The following is a 13,784-nucleotide window of genomic DNA, read 5'->3' on the forward strand; positions in this document are numbered from 1 at the left end:
CTTAGTCTTTATTTTATATATACTCTGTATACTTTGCATACTTTATCATTTACACAGGTACCCCAGTGTGTACCTGTGCATTACAGCTATATCATTATGAGAACAAGGCGATAATTACTTATTATTCTGCCATTTGGGCTTATTTTGACAGCATGTTCTCATATATAACATTTGCTTTTGTTCATGGCATTTAACAATTACTGACACATTGTGAAAGGATTTTGTTTATTTTTTTTGGTGTGGTTGATTTTCTATTGGGTAAACAAGAAAACCGAGAGGTAGAATGTGTTGAAGCAGGGCTGAACCAAAGGAAGTGACCTTAAGCGCTAGCAGCCGTGGGAAGATTGTTTTACTTGACAGGAGAGAGTTGTCTACCAGGTGTAGAGAGAGAGAGAGTAGATGCCTGAGGGGCAGAGAGCTAGTTGGATACACCCAGTACTATAAGTCCAAAACACTCGTCAACTCACTGAGAGCCCTCCTGTGTGTGTGTGTGTGCGTGCATTTACAAGAAAATTGTGATGTTGTGTACTTTTTGTTCTCTAAGTTGAGAGTTAACTTAAAGACTGAAGGTAACATAAATAAGTGTAAAGCAAGAAACCACCAGCTGTTAAAATCTTTTGGCAATAAATCTGGCGACAAGTGTCAACACGTGCAATGACTCAACACTTTCAATGCATTTATACATTTTCTTTTTTATTTATGGGAAGTTATGGCTGTAAAGTATCTGCAATATTTGAAGCTTGTAGGTCATACAAACCAAAAATTGCGCAGCCATTTATCAGCACATTTGGCAATGATGAAAACAGCGAATAAGACCCCATTCTGATATAAATGACTCTCTCGTTCATAGATTTTAAGAGTTAAAAGACGAGGAAAAGAAGCGGAAAATTCTCGGGTGTTTGGAGGGATCTGTCATTTGATACGAACAATTCAAACTGCTTTTTAAAAGTAAAAGTCACATTCCTTTGACCATCCTGAATATTTGAGTTTGCAAACTGTAAGACATCGCATACGTTTTTTTTCTGTATCAACGCCTTTAAACCCACACTTCTTTCTCCTATAGTTCTTATGCAGTATGATCCTTATGTCAGGCCCACTCAGCTGTAATTAAAGTGTAAAAATGTTTGTGGGTGTGAAAGTCATGTCAGTACGCTGGCACGCATCACATTCAAGTTACTCACCTAGTTTTTTTTTGTTTGTTTTTTTCACATTCAGCAGTTATGTCATTTTCCATGTACAGTCAATGGATTATGCTAGTCATGCTGTGTCATGTCAGGCTGAGACCCTGTTGCTTTCTAAACTTTGTGTCGTGGAAACCAAGCTTTCAGTATTGTAACTCAACTGTTCTTGTGTTAAGTCTTACAGCAGAGCCCCAAACACGCAAGTCTTTTTTTTTTTAATAAGTCACTCTAGACAGATCACAAATTTGCAAGGTTACATAAGTGTCATTGTAGATAGTTATACATTCGCACAAACCCCATTCCTTGTTTTAAAGCCACATTTTAAAACGTGAAACTCTATCCATTCTAACGACTCCCAACATGTTTAAAATGCAAACATAAATCAGAAAGCACAGAAACTAGCATTCAGCATGTTTCACCAGTAATAAACTCAATGACTGAATTACCCCACAGGCTCTGTGGCTCAGATGTTACCTCTTCAGTATCTGTAGGTAATGTCATGCACATGCCCTTATCAGTTCTCCGTCCAACGGATACAGAATCTATAGCTGGGCTGGAAAAGTGATAAGGAGATGTGAGTGACCACAGTACCAGAAAAGCATCTGTTTAATCTGTTAAACTATGACGAAGTACCTATTTCTTAGGACAAAATGACTCCAAAGAGTGTTGAAAGTTTGTGTAGTTTTCAAGTTGCATAAACCTGGCATCCATTTCCTCGAAATCCCGACCCTGAAGGTGGTGTTCTCGAGATTTGGAGCAGAAGATTTCTGATGTTTCACTCCCATTGTTGAGCCGTGGAGGAAGTCGGTCTGCCGAGGAAAAGAAGTCCCTCTCTGTCTTTCTTTACTTTGTCTGCCGGCTTCTCAGATCCTCACTCAGCAAAGGACTTGTTAAGTCTTAACCAGTCAAAGTGGGGTCCTGTAGCAGTGGCCTTTCACTGTTTGACTGCTGACAAACTTTAAAGGACACACCCCACTGATGAGTTTTATTTCAGCGCAGCCCCGCCTGGCTTGGAGGATTTCTAGTCTGCCATTGGTTCGTTTTCAGAACTTACCATACCTGCCCCCTGGCTCCTGAGGACAGAAGCCAAATAGTTCTTCCAATTGTCAATCATGGTCGATATCAGCCAGTGGGATGAGAGAGACCAAACTTGGTGGGTGTGTTTCCCACAGGTGTGGCTGAGAAACACATTCCAATATGTACATACCTGTCAGCTCCTCTGGTATTCAGCTGCTCCTAGAAAGTGAGACCTCTGTTGACCACTGGCTCTCCCCTTTCCTCCTCCTGGGGCCCATGCAGAGGTAGAAGGAAATAGCTCTCATTTCAGTTGCACACATAAGCAATTTTATATCCATGCTGTTTGTCTACTCAATTCTTTCTGTAAGTGTGCGCCACTTCCTTTAATATGATGGGATCCCATACGAGATGCCAATAGGAAAAAAAATTGCTTGGCTTATGCCTTGAAGGCTTTTTTCAGTATAAACACATGTGAGAAATATTTCAAAAGTGGTTTTTCAGTGGAGAAACAATATGGCATATCATGGTATATCAAGGCAGCTTTAGGTTCCTATGAACCAGACTATCCTGACATTTTTTATTATTATTAGTCCTTTATTTATCCAGGTAAAAAATTGAGATTAAAAATCTCATTTTCAAGAGAGACCTGGCATCATGGCAACAAAAGTCAAAATACACATACCACATAAGTATATAACATTTAAAACAAATACAATATCACATAACAACATGTGTAAAATATACAATAACCACCTTGATATGTGGTGTCAGCTAGCACACAGGTGTAGGTGCTGGCATGCACTATCCCTCCCCCAGCAAAGAACATCCTTTTGCTTCCTCTGGAGATCATAAAGGCTTGCTGAGAGTGTTTTTGGAGTGGAGATTTTTTGTTGTTTGCCCTTCTGGTATGCAGGTTCCCCTTGTTCCATAATCAAGCTCTCTCTCCTGCACCTCCTTTGAGAAAGGAGAAATGAAGGGACACAGAGTTTTTCTTCCTCTATGAGACCACAGAGGTAAACCATGTGGGCCTGAGGCAGGTGCAGGATTGCAGGTTTATAGCATTTGAGGGCCTAAAGCAGAGCAGCCTATGCCGCGACTACCTTTGGACGAGTCTGTGCATGCGTTGAGCTAAATCAGAGCAGTTATCGTGGCTACGGTTTACTGTCGCCAGTCATTATGCTCAAAGAGAACCTGCAGATTTCTCATCATTGCACTGTTTGCTGTTTTTACTAAAATCCTTTAACCCAGGAGCAACCCTGCTACCCACTTTGATGAAGATGATTCAATACATGGAAATATTAAAATCTCACAAAAAAGAGTTATAGTGATATTATCAATATATTCCCCCCAAAATTCTCATCTTTCTTTGAGTTATAAGGGAATTCTGTTTGCGCCATGTGCCAGCTGACTTCACGGGTTCTCAAGTTCACAGACACGATTCATACATACTGAAGTATGCTAATACAGTTATTTAAAAAAAACTACTCCACAGGTTAAACCAGTGTCCCTGATGCCAATTGCCATAAAAGCTGAAACCACCAACAGCTTAAATGAGCAAAAATATAATAAATATTAACAATAATAATAATGCCCAGTTTTTGTGTTTTTTCTGGGGTGTATTCCATAACTTACTTGCAGTGTAGGGGTTAGACCACAGCCGGCTTTAAAAAAGATGAAACTATGCCTCATGTACTGCAGAGATTTTGGCACTGAAATGCTAGTGGAATGATGTGGAACTACAATGCTGTGAAATGTGATTTTAATGGAGGTGTTCAGTTGTCTCTCAAGGGTAGAAAATGCTGCTAACATGAACACATTTGTTGCATAACACAATGTAGTTGAGTATTTGAATTTTAGGCTCTGGTTCAGGGCTGGACTGCATTATGTAGTAAGGCTTTATTTTAATTCTTTGTATTTATTTAATCCCTATCCTTTCTTTGGAGTCCTGAAAACCCAGTGGCTTGGAAATAAACGCTCAAAACGATTCTTTAATCAACATGACACTTTGTGATTTTTCCCAATTTCTAAGATTCGTTCACAAGCGTGACTTCAAAGTGATAAAACATTTCTAATGGTTAAATACAACTGATGTTTTTTTTAATATGCACTTTACTCGTAATGGGCGTTGACAGTTGTCTTTACACAGCACCACCCTCCAAAATCCCAAATAAGCCAACTGGAATTTCTATTTTTGGAGTTTTATTGCAGATTCTTTATCAAAAATCTAACAGGACCTCTCTGGTGTTGAATTGACCTAAAACACATTTATGGGAAAGGTTAATATACTCTTTCAGTGGCTTTCAGTGATTCTTTGTTATTACAAAATGCTTTTTGTACTTTGCAACTTTGTCCCAAAGGTATAAAATTAGAGAATCACAACTGTGTCAACTTAGTCTGTGTTAATTGACCATGTGCATTTTGTGCCCACATGACCCTGTAGTACTGAAATTGCATTGTTAGCGTGACATTCATGCTTATATTTGTGGGACTAGACAAAAAGGGCATATCAGGATCAGGGGTGTCTGTAAGAATTCCAGGGTCCAGGCTAGAGGGAGGATTTTCAGAGGGTTGTGAGGGGTTGTTGGGCCCGGAGGCTGTGTCCTGTCACAGGGGATAACAGCATTGTTGAGTGAGCACATAGACAGCAGGGCAGGTGCTGAGTCAGCTGTCTGCCTGATTTAGCATACGCTGTGCTGCTCTGGATGTTTCAACGTACGATTCCCACCGGCTTCTCGAGTCAGGAGATACAACCCCCACAAATCTCCTCAAAAATCAAATATTGTTTAACATATTATACAAAGGACATCAGTTTAAATAAAAAAGAAATATAAAACCAAGCAACCTAAAATATTCTAAAGTTAAAACGACTGGTAAAGTCAACTTTATCTGTAGTATTTTGAAATCAATTGCATGTTCTGAACACATTTTATCTGTAAAAAATGTTTGAGGTGTCATAAAGGTTTAGTAAATATAAAACTGCTTTAAAATGTGTCACTAAAAGGGGGAAAAATACTGGAAAAGCATCTTTTGACTTTACTTAGTAGTATAGTATTCTTCCCCTCAGTGTTATGCAGCTGTTTTCTGCCTGATTTCACATCCTGCTTTTGATATTTTGTGATGTCTTAGCATACCATCAGGGGAGGAAGAGCTGTAGCCATCTCTGCCTGCATTGTTATCGATTATTTAGTTGACTTGCTCTTGCCAGTGTGAAAGTCTGGTGCTAAGCAAACAGGCATCAACCTCTCTTTATTCAGTTCCGGGATGTTGTGGGAACATCTGAAAACCAGAGCCACTCATGTGTACCAGAGGAGATCTGCTAAAACATCTTCTGTCCCTCACTGGGATTAGTGGGCACAGATTCCTGGCCCCTCTGCTCCGAGGTTCCCGCCAGTGCGCTTATCGCTGTACTCTTATGCTTGCAGAAGTGTATCATTAAAATCAGAGTAAAATATGTAAATAATGAACATGTTTAGATGAAATTCATGATAGTAGGGCCAAGATAGATATCTAAATCTGATGCCCGTCTTTCTAAAAATACACTAATCTAATGTAAGTCTCTCGGGTCACTACAACAGTGCTTGTTTGACAACACTATTATAAATTACATAGACAGAAGGTGAAACCTCCTCACTCACTCATATTTTGGAAGTGTTATTTTATGACCTTACACTAACACCAATGATTTGAGTATTAAAAAATTGTTAATTTGGAAAAATGGCTACCAAAAACAAACTTATGCACTGTAAACATTTAAATTAATATCTAGCCACACAAGATCATTTCCTTTGGTTTCAGAACTCTGGCCCTGGCCAGGCAGTGAGGAGAAGTACCCCATGGTGTGTGAAATCACGCCCTGGATGGACTCCGGTCACTGCAGAAGGTTTTCCACCAGATTGAAACAAACAAACAACCAGATTATTTATCCTGAAATTCTAATCCCTGTGTAACTGTTGCTGTTGAGTTTAGATCAAAGGGCTTAAATGAGTTATTCTGATGAGCTCTTTTGTACAACCTCTTTATGAAGGAGTAGGCCTGTTTTGTTTTTGGGTTTTTTTCACAGCAAGAAAGGCACAGGTGCGTTTTATTAACCGGTAATGGCCAAATTCCATTTCGCTGGTTTTGTCTTTTGTACCCTTGTATCGAGTTATTGTTAATCAGCCATTGTTGGCAGGTCTGGGGGACTTCCTGCATTATTCTGTTATTAATCAAAATACCCATAACACTTTATTTAAAAATCCTGAACAAATGTTTATTTTATTCCAATTTTGAACAATACACACCACATATATGGTTAAAATAACAAAATTACCTCTGTTGAGACTCTAACCAAGATATGGCTGGAGAAAACCATGTTTAGTTTGAAGAAAAATAAATGAAGTGTGGTTTCTGATCACTGTTGATATTCACTTGTTTAAAATTTACAATTTATGTTAACAATTCAGAGCCATTTAACAAATGCCCTATTTGTGCAAAATTGATGTCCTCACGTAATGGCCCTGGTTGCATCATATTGGCAGCGATGTGGGGTGGTTCATTTCCACGCACAAGATGGCCAATCAGTTTCACCGTTTTTTGACATCAGTTGATGTCCACATTTCTCCAGTTACTGACTGGTGACTTATGTCCTTGTTTTGGAATGACCAGTGGTCCTCCTCCTCTTCATCATCTTCCAAATCTTTAATCTCAGAGAATATTTTTGCCATTTTTATAAGCAGCCACACGAGCAAAGCTATAAATTTGTTGTATCCCACCTACAATTTGCTGGTTGGATAGAGTGTGAGAACCTATAGAGGCTTTCTAAAAGACAGAGGGTAGAACATGTACGGGGGGAGGTTACAGTGTGAAGATGTGCTATTATACTTGCTCTCAGAAAACGAGACAAAGCATAGAGTCATATCTTAAGAAATCCTAATAAACATAAAACAGTACACAACGGGTAAAAGTTGGTGTTTTTACAAATCATGTTAAATAATATATATATATTTTTTGATTAACCTAAGTTTACAGTTCTTTTCTTTTTTTCAGCTTATTTGCATTTTAGTATTTGTCAGTATTTATAAATGTCATTCTGATGTTATTACTATTGTTATTATTTTTGGTTTGGTTTCATTTTGTTGTATTTGCTGTGTTTTGTTTTGTGTTGTTGAAAAACTGATAAATTTAATACATTTTAAAAATTATGTAAAAGAGTGCTACACAAGCACTTGACACATCTGTCGTGAAAAAAGGTCATTTGTTAGTTACAAATGTCTGAAAACTTTAAGCATTTAAAAATATATAATTTATTTTTTTTGTGTATGTGACTATTCTATATTTTCATATATGATGTAACTCAGTACAAAGTATAGACCACTATACAATACAGTTTAGAGTGAAACCTTTGTCTTCACAGTAAGTTTTGCCTTGTAGTTTCCATACAAAGTTCAACTTCAAGGTTTGTTAAAAGCAGAGAAGCGCTTCCAAGCATCTTTTCATCAAACATCAGGTTCGCAGGGCTACGATGACAATCTTTATGTTTGTGAGGAAGTGATACAGCTAAAACTGTTGAGATAGCTTTTTAAATAAAAAGAGATTTCCTCAATGGAAAAGAAATTGAGTCTCAGATTAAAGTATTTGGAGTTTGTTTTTTTGTTGTTATTTTTTTTAACTTATTGAGTATGTTGTTTGCCAAATTTTCAATTGTCATTTCTCTTCAAAAAAAACATTAAAACCCATAAAAACCATATTTCTAATAATATGGTTTTACGAGATAATACGAGATTTTTTTGTTTGTTTGTTTGTTTAGACTGTCAGTGAGAGAAGCTGAAGGAGCCACATCTCCGTTTCTCAATGCTGCCCTCTACTGTGAAACTTTAGAACAAACCAAAAATACCCGCCCTAGAGCCAAATACCCCAGGACTCTTTCTATGGAGGTCTGTCTGTCTGTCTGTCTGTCTGTCTGTCTGTCTATCTATCTATCTATCTATCTATCTATCTATCTATCTATCTATCTATCTATCTATCTATCTATCTAGTCAACATCAGAATTAAGGCAGGTCTGAAGGCAAAAGGGAGTCAAGTACTATCAAGATGTACCTAATATCCTGTGAGTGAACATATGCACTGCATTTGCCTTGATTTGCCCACATATGCAATACCTATTTATACAGTACATAGTCATTATAATGTGTTTTTTGTGTTACAGTTTCATGTAATCTGTTTCTGCAGAGTTGTTAGAAAACCTAAAATTCAAAATTAACAAATTAACAAGCAACTCCATGAAAAGATATCATCTTCAAACTATTAATCTCATTTTCTGGTCATCCCCTGAACACGTTATTAAAACTAATACCATAAAACTCATAGCAACAAACACCACAGTAGTGGCTCTACTGACGAGCGGAACTGGCCAACCTCATCGGGACCTGAAGAGATGAGAAACAACAGTGTGGAGCTTCCAGAGCTGCTTCTGTTGTTGTGCTGTGCTACACCCCTGCTGTTCACTGGAGGGTGAAATGTGATCATGGAGGGCTGCCAGCACGCATCAGGACCAGGCAATTGAAATGGCAAACCCAGCGAACTGATATCTAACGTGTCTCTATACATTCACTGTCAGGGTCTAAACGCTAGAGGGCGCACTGCACCTAATCTGACATTGTAGGGTATTACAGTGAAAACAGTCATAACAGGCAAAATACTACACAGCCTAGCATTTTTAGAGAAAAGCATCTATGGTTTGAAAAAAATGTTGTTGTTTTTTATTTTATTTTACAGTAGCACATATATCATAAATGACTTTCCACTATAAGTACATTTGGTGTTATTTCCAGAAACATATTTCATTTACTGAATTTTGTCTGTTTCTATCCTCATTACAGGGACTCTCAGTCACATTACTTGAATTCTAAAAATCCCAGCTTTTCATCTTACAATAAACTCAACAATTTTCTTTAAAAAAAACAAACTATGGTAGCTTTTTGCACAGGCACTAAACGCAGTATTTACAGATATGTCTTGGATCAAACTATTTAAAATAAGAGTCAGAAATTAAAATCTAAATGCAATAAATTTATATTATAGTGTTTTATCGAGGAGAGATGGAGTCACTTGGATGGCAAAACTGAAAAGACTATTTATTTTCTGTTTTTATAAAAAGGAGCACAAGCAAAATTCCACTCACTTCACTATTTTCACTTCCCTGCCTTGAATCGGTTTTCTGCTTCCTTTCCTCTCAGCACCTCGTGTCTCTTGTTCTCTTTGTTGAAGGCTGTCCTTGTCTGCCTCTTGTCCTCTTGTACCTCATCCACTCTCCTGGTCTCAGTGGGACGACGGAGGGTCTGTGAGTCTTCCTGAGGTTTTAAACCTTTGTATAAAAGTTATGTTCACATGCTCTTTGACAAATGAATTCGAATTTGTGGCTTCATAAATAAAACACACTTGATTCAACAGGCTTTTTTTTTTTAAGCTGGCTGACAAGCTGCACTGCTGCACTTTATTCAGTGTGCTAGTGTGTAAAGTAAACAGAAAACCTTAAGTTAGTGTTTCAGTGTATTAGAATCACATAGACACTGCTGTGTTGTCTTCAGGTACAACAGACAACTTCCTAGTTGTGTGACTGTGTCAGTGATAACATTACAATTACTACTGCTGATATGCCCTAATCAATAATAAACAGTTTATTTATTGCAGACTGCTTGTGTCTTACTGTTTCTTAGTAACTATCAAAGCTAAGACAGTAAAAAATGAATTCATAGTTCCCATAGTTCACCTGCTTTGTTGACAATTATGTTGCCAACTGTTGATAAAATCATTCAAGTTCTAAGTAAGTATTATTTTAGGTACTTATTTGTAAAATAAATAAATAAATAAATAACAGTAATTTAAAAATAAAAATCACCACACTTTCTGGCCTGTTATCTTAATACTTATCCTTTTCTTTCCTAGTGATGTCCATGAAGCTTGAAAGCAGATTAAATCACTGCTGTGTTGAAATATATCATTTTAGGATGCATAACCAGGTTTTTTAACGAACTCTTAATTTGTTACACAGTTTAATACAGTGATTATGCAAATATGTAAACGCAGGTATTGATTATATTTGATTCATACTTATGTGAGCAAGACCAACATCAGATTACACACTTTGGGCCATTTTTAAAATTGGCCCAATATTTAACACAAAATATTTAATATAGTGACATCTTTAAATATCACTGTTGCCTATAACCCCACTTGACTTTATAGTGTAATTTATATAACTTGTGTTATGTGGCAGAAAGTAGTGACCTCTAGTGGTAAGATGGTGAATCACAAAACAATAGGTGAGTTCAGGACAAACCACAGCTTAGTTTTAAGTACATTTTTAAGTCCATGGCTATAACCTGCAGAACTGATGATGTGACATTTCTTGCGTGTTTTGAGGCCTTCTTTTAGTCTCTGATGTGACACAAATGGCCTGTTTTCTTCACCAGATCAACTACTTCACTAACAGCAAACTCACTCTATGATATTAGAAGAATTGGAGGTTCAGAGTTCTTCCTCTACTCAATGAACAGAGTGAATAACATACGATGCTTTAAATAGCTTATAAAGTTCAGTCTCACAATAAAAAAAGAGCCTAAAGGAAGAGAGTGATATGAAACATTAATTCCAGCATGCCCTCAAAAGTAATCTAATTATAGATCCATATTAGTTACCTCATGCATTGTTTAAAACAACTAGTTTAACGACCGCTCCAAAGTCCTGTCTATTATTGAACAGAAAAGGTTTAATAGGTGATTTAAAAAAAATCTTTTGAGGATTTTAATCATCATTTATGCTTGCTGTTGTTTTCTAGAGCATGATCACTCAGGTAAAACTCAGAGCTATTGATGTTCAACCCCAGGCTATGGCGAGGAGGGATATAAAACAAACCGCACAGGTCGGACTGTGTATTCTTCGAGTTGTGTCGACCCTCAGTACTGTGCCTATTTCAGTGTATCAGTATGTTCGTGCTCTGTTGTGCACTGCGGGCAGTGAGAGGCTGTTCTGCAGCAGTTTTGAAACTAAGCGAGGCATACTCTTGGAGGTTTATTAGTCCCCCCCCCCCTCCTCTATTTCTCTCGCTCTCTCTCCTCGGGGCATGGCAAAGGCAACTGTGGAGAGACATTGCCACAAATAGACTCTCTAAATATGGAGGGCTTCAGTCAAGAGAAAATGCATGATCGAATTTTGGGCCTCTTCACCAAACAGCTTCTATAAAAGGAACAAGACAGAAGAGAGGTTGAACGGTTGATGACACTTTCTGCTGGAATATGTGTGTTTGAGTGTTTAGCTCGCTGTGGGTATGTGTGTGCTTGCACCTGTGTGCAGCTTTGTACATTTGCTTCAGTGACAACTTTTTGTTTGTTCATCTTTTTATCATCGCTGCCCTGCTGCATCAGTGCGATGGGGCATCGATTCAATCTACCTTTGAGTTATTTTTAATTATCACTAACACTTTTGCCCTGTCAGACACTGTCATTTGGTTTAGTTTACAGTATGTGCAAAGCATTACACCACCTCAACACAGAACATTATTACGGTATGGATCAATGTCAAAGTACAGTCAGTAATTTTATATCAGAAAACTGAAAGAAACTAGTATTTTTAAGCAGGTGTACTTCAAAAAATGTAAAATAACTTTTGCAGACATCTAACCTTGAAGAACCATAGTACCAGCTTGTTTGCCAGTATTTACTTATTAACACTTTAAGCAGTGAGGATGTGTTATCATTTTTCTAGAGTTGTGTTTTACGGAGCCCCGCAGGGGACATGGGAGAAAAAAAAATTAAGACGGACTTTTGCGAGATCTCGCAAAAGTTTTGCGAGATCCCGAGTTAGTTTTGCGAGATCTCGCAAAAGTCCGTTTTAATTTTTTTTCTCCCATGTCCCCTGCGGGGCTCCGTAGTGTTTCCCCTCACCTATTAAAAAAAACATACAAATCTGGTCTTTTTCTAAATGCTCTACTAACCATTGCAAGTTGGTGTACTCTGTTTACTGTTGCAGTGATTTTTCTAAAGCCAAAAATGACGAGCTAAAACACAAGAAAACTCTCACTGTACAACCAAATACATTCAGTTGTGTATTTTTTCCCCCCAAAGGTTCTAACAAGTGCTAATTCTGTTTTACTCAATGAAACAGAATATTTGTTTATTATCTTGAACATTTTTTGTTGATTAAGTCACCTCCAAGTAGGGATATAATATAATCTATATTTTGTACCTGTCTATTAATATTGTAGCGTCCTGTGTATGCACCCAGAGCGTTTATGTGAAAAGAAAATTTTCATATGACTGTATGCACTCCTGTAAAATCTCGTGTGAATCATGGGGTTTACTTAATTTTTCACATGACTGCAGGTTTGCTGTAGGTAAGTATTATGCACACTCTACTGTGTTGTGTTCTTATTTGATAATATCATTTCATTTACAGTTTTATTTTCTGGTGGTGCTTCAATTACCTCTCAGTTGTGTAGTTGTGGAATTAATCACAAGTGATTACAAGCTCCAGAATTAAGCTTGCCACTTGTCACGGAAGGATAAAGCTCCATAGGCGCCCATGTTAAAATGTCCAACTTTACTTTAAAAAATATGTTTGCAGCCTGGTACAATGAACGATTTTGACCTTTGTGGATTGTTTCCCGTTCTGGCAACTCTGTGGAGAGTGAACATTTTTAATATTCATTCACCACATACTTGAGTTGAGGGTAGGTACTTTGATTGACAGGTGTCAATACGCAGCAGTTGTAACACACTGGTGTCTCCTAGGCCTCCCCTGGCTAACTGAAAGTATTGAACTTGACCAACTACCTGTTGGTCTCTTTCTAATGTAATTATCTGAATAATATGACTTGATTGTTCTGACTATTCAAGAGGTTTGTGCTTCAGTTTTGGTAAGCAAATGTTTAATGAGTTAGTTACTTAGTACTAATTAGCACAGGTGTGTTTATCCTTTAGTTCCATGTAGAGTACAGATGCAGATGACCAAGATTGTTAGTGTTAGCTAAAAAGCTAGCTTAGCACTCCATAGCACTTAGCACTCTGATCCATATGTGTTAGCTACTAGCTCTAGAAAAACAACATGCTAGGCCAACTTTTTGGTGGTTTTGTCACAATTTGATGCTGTGTGGCAGGCAGGAAGTAGGACCCAAATGCAGGACTAATGAGATGCAGAGGGATGAACTGAGGAAGGCAGCTTTATTGCGCTGAGAAAACATTCCATAAAAAATAAAAATAAAAATAAAAAATAGAGAAAACCAAACCAAATCTTGAACATGAAACTAGAAAACAAGGTAACGGGAAACAGTAGATTAAGAACAAAGAAAACCTGCAGCACAGCAAAAACAGCACTGAGAGGGTGTGGTACAACACAACAAATGGCAAGGGAAAACACAGGGCTTAAATACACAAGGGAGTAATGCGGGAATGGGAAACAGGAGGGAAACACAGCTGGGACTAATTAGACATAATGTGAAAAGGGGAAGCAAAACTAGATACACTTACAAAGGAAATGGGACCATCAAAGTAAAACAGGAAACACAAGACAGTAACAAAGATGCAGACTAGACACTGAGAAAAAGAGACACGA

This window comes from Copadichromis virginalis, linkage group LG1 (assembly GCF_057382275.1).
Source record: "Copadichromis virginalis isolate Kocher_CV1m ecotype Utaka linkage group LG1, C_Virginalis_male_GT1.1, whole genome shotgun sequence".
Taxonomy (NCBI): domain Eukaryota; kingdom Metazoa; phylum Chordata; class Actinopteri; order Cichliformes; family Cichlidae; genus Copadichromis; species Copadichromis virginalis.